General features: G+C 35.2%; 1 long non-coding RNA gene across 1 annotated transcript; it reads right to left on the minus strand.

The window, feature by feature from the left end:
• Positions 1–1,119: 1,119 nt before the first annotated feature.
• Positions 1,120–1,880, minus strand: LOC120102299 (uncharacterized). Its single transcript, XR_015687232.1, has 2 exons — positions 1,749–1,880; positions 1,120–1,356 (listed from the first exon to the last, which is right to left on the minus strand). It is a non-coding gene; the product is annotated as an uncharacterized LOC120102299 (long non-coding RNA).
• Positions 1,881–4,194: the final 2,314 nt, after the last annotated feature.

Raw genomic sequence — 4,194 nt, forward strand, 5'->3', positions numbered from 1 at the left:
CCAGCCATCAGAAATGAATTTTCTTCCTTTTGGTTTATATTACAACACTTTTGTCACAAAAAAATAGATTGTTTATATGCTTTCTTGTCACTCAGACTCAGCCCATTTCCAGAATTTAAGTACCTCAAGTACAGAATATCTTGTCAGTATATTTTTTGTACCAGGGTATTGTAAAGGATGCAATCTTCAATGACGAAATTTGAATTTTCCCTTTTGAAATAGAAAACCCAGAGGATATCCTTTACCAAATGCATTTCCCTGGCATCTTGTTAGTGTAGTTTGAATGAGATGTTACCCATAAACTCACATGTTTAAATGTTTGATCTTTTTTGTGATTTTAAAGCACAAAACTCTAAAAAAATTATAAACATAGGGAGTAAAATACTAAAAACAAGCAGAACATATCAGCAGAAATTCATTCAATTTTTCTCTTTTTTTATTTTTGATTTTTATTAGACATATTTATTTATTGACATTTCAAATGTTATTCCCTTTCCAGGTTTCCGGTCCATAAGCCTCCTATACCATCCACTCAACCATAAGGGTCTTCCCCCCAATCCACCAGCCTTACCACCACCACCACCACCACCACCCCCCAACATTCTCCTTCACTGTGGGTCCAAACTTGGGAGCACCAAGAATAAAAGCAAGAAATGAACAAAAGACGTAAGTATATTGTACACATTTTAACCAAGAGAGACATGTCAATCTCCTGTCTGTTTTACTAGATAATATTAAATGAGCAATCACATAAAAGGGATGGTGGACCAGGAGGGCTTTACTCAGCTTTACTTTCTTCATTACTCATTGCTCAGATGGCAGTTGTTTACACTTCTCCTGAGGAAGACACAATATCCTTATTGTAGCTGAGGAGCTCAGTACTGCATAACTCATTGGGAGTTATGAAGGCAGTCATGCTCAAGCCCCACAGCTGCAAACAATAATCTGGAGTTCTTGTGTATCTCTTTTACAAAGATGAGTAACATATTAACAGCTGGGCCATTCTAAGCAAGGACATTTTTGTTGGGGTATAAATCAATGTGGGAGGTAAATGTGTATGTTGTAAGCAGTAATATACTCCTAAATCCTCAGGCTCTACTCTGCTGATCTTGAGTGTAAAATCTGTCCCTGACCCACTGCCACTGAACCTGTCTGGGACCCCAGAAAATCTGTTGGAAATCCTGTAGATGAGGATCTGAGGTGACTGGCCTGACTTCTGTAGGTACCACGCTAAATAGGTGTTTCCATTACTATGTAATAGGCTCTGACTAGACCTGCAAGAGAAAGAGGCTTGATCTCCAAGGCTTATAGGCAGGGAGAGTGGAGTTTGTGTCATCACAACATCACCTCTGGAAGCTGAAATAATGAAAGAGAAGTACAAAAGTTATGAACAAACTTCGTTATTTCTTTCTCTTTTTGATATTAGTTCAACAGATTTTTTATTTTTGCGTACAATATTTTATGCACTATAATTTTCTCTTTAACAAAATAAGTTAATTGAGAGTTCTAATAATTTTCTAGACATAATTTATATCATTGCAATTGATCTGTGACACAATCTGTTTTAATAACATGTTTTCATTCACATCTGTCTCCTCGTTGTCACAGTTGTCAAGCAAATAGGCCATATCTTTGAGGATAAGACCCGTCTGTCTTCTTACACATGGGCAAAACACAAGTGATCATCAGTGCTTCCCAGGGCTCAAACTCCCTACCTAGTCTCCTTTCTTAATTTTCTTGGTCCTTACCAGGAATCCCCAACAACAGCAGCACCAAGAGGTGAACAGGAAACTTCATTTTGAGGACACAGTTTGAGGAGACTGATCAGGCAGAACATAACTACTGAGCTTTTATCTGATACGATCAAGTGTGGGTCCTCCCTAGGGAGCAATATGCAAAGGAGCAAGTAAGTGTTGCAGTATAAATAAAGGGAAGAATTACACAGAATTCTCATGACTGCAAAACTCAAATGAAATACCATCTACCTCTGGGGTGATGAAAGGAAAAAATAATGTTAGATTGGAAAGACCATGCATAAAACTGTCAATTTGAACATGATAGACACTTAATAAGTACTATATTACAAAAATGCACAAGTGGGTGGAGGAAAATGAAGGGATCTCTATTTGACCATTCTGTATGTGTTGAGTAACTATGCTTTTGTCATCTGTCATCAATGTCATGGAAAAAAATGTGTCATTTTTAGAATAAAAAATATAAATGTTAGGAACTGCAATTGATATGTTTTGTTGAATCTAACAGATTGATTTCCAAAGTGTTTGTTCAAATTCGTACCACTACCATAAATAGAGGAGTGTTCCCCTTGTGGCAAAACCTCTCCCGCATGAACTATCTCATCAGTTTTAATCTAAGTTATGCTTTGGAGTATAAGCAGGATACCTGAGCAGACTAGGTCCATGAACATGTGAGATCTATTCATCTTCTGACATCATTTTTAAGTTCTTCCTTCAGAGACTTGAAGTTCTTGCTATACAGGTCTTTCACTTGCTTGGTTGGAGTTGCAAAAAGATATTTTATATTTATTTTGGCTGCTTCAAAGGGTGTTATTTTCCTGATCTCTTGTTCAGCCCACTTACCATGTGTATAAAGATGACTTGTTAATTTTGCATCCAAACAGCTGAAGCTGTCTATCTGGTGGGAGAGTTCTCTGATAGAGTGTTTGGGGTAACTTATATATATTATCATGTCATCTATAAGTCGCAATAATTTGGATCCTTCTTTACCAATTTTTATCCCCTTAATCTAATATAGTTATTTAATTGTTCTAGTTACAGCTTCAAGTACTATGTTGAAGAGATACAGTGAAAGTGAAAGTCTTGTCTCATGTCTGATTTTAATGGGATTGTTTTAAAATTTTCTACATTTAATTGAACATTGGTTATCAAGTTGTTTCATATTGCCTTTATTGTGTTTCAGCATATGCCTTGTTTTACTGATCTTTCCTAGATTATAGCATGAAGGAATGTTTGTTTGTGTTAAAGATTTTCTGAACATTCAATTAGATGATTATGTATTTTCCTTTTTGCAGTTTGTTTATATGGTGGTTGACATTGATGGGTTTTCACATACTAAATCATCCCTGCATCCCAAGGATGAAGCCTACTTGACCATGGTGAATATTTTTCATGTGTTCTTGGATTCCATTTGTAAGTATTTTACTAAGTATTTTTTTCACCAATGTTCAAAACAGACATTGGTCTGAAATTCTCTTTCATTGTTGAGTTTTTATGTCCTTAGGCATGAAAGTGACCGTAGCCTCACATAATGAGTTTGGCAATGCTCTTTATGCTTCTATTTTGTAGATTAATTTGAGCAGGGTTGGTATTAGCTCTTCTTTAAAAGTCTGATAGAATTCCATGCTAAGAGTACCTGGACCTGACCTTAATTTTTTCTTTTCTTCTTTTTTTCCCTTTTTTGGTTCAGAGATGTTAAGTGGCTATTTATATTTCTTTAGTGGTTAAAAGACTATTTAGATTGTTTAGCTTAGCTTGATTTAACTTTGATAATGGGAATCTATCCAGAAAATTGTCAGTTTCATTTAGGTTTTCCTATTTTGTGGACTACATGCTTTTGAAGTAAGACTTAATGATTCTTTGGATACTAAGTTTCTGTTGTTATGTTCCTCTTTTTATTTCTTAGTTTATTACTTTGGATATTGTCTCTCTCCACTTTTTAGCTGACTTAGCTAAGGCTTCCAATCCCTCTCATTAATTTTCTTAAAGATCCAAATCTTGTTTTGAATTCATTCATTCTTTTTATTGTTATCTTTGTTTCTAATCTATCAGTGCTAGTCTTGAGTTTGATTATTTTGCACTATCTTCTCCACTTGGCTTGGATTGCTTCTTCTTTTGAGACGTGTTCAGCTGTGTTCTTAAGTTACCACCATGAGAACTCTCTAAATTCTTTATGAAAGCACCTAATTCTGTGAACATTACCCTAATCACTGCTTTTGTTGTGTCCAATGAGTTTTTGTATGTTTTGCCACTGTTTTCCTTGAAGTATAGATGGTATGTTTTAATTTCTCTCTTTATTTCTTCAGTGATTGTAGTGTAGAGAATTGTTCAGTTTCCGTGAGATTGTAGGCTTTCTGTTGTTTCTCTTGTTGAAATCCAGCATTAATCCATGATGATTTGGTAAAATAAAAGTGTTTATTTTAATATTCTTCTATCTGTT

This window comes from Rattus norvegicus, chromosome 4 (assembly GCF_021556685.1).
Source record: "Rattus norvegicus strain SHRSP/BbbUtx chromosome 4, alternate assembly SHRSP_T2T, whole genome shotgun sequence".
NCBI classification, from domain to species: domain Eukaryota; kingdom Metazoa; phylum Chordata; class Mammalia; order Rodentia; family Muridae; genus Rattus; species Rattus norvegicus.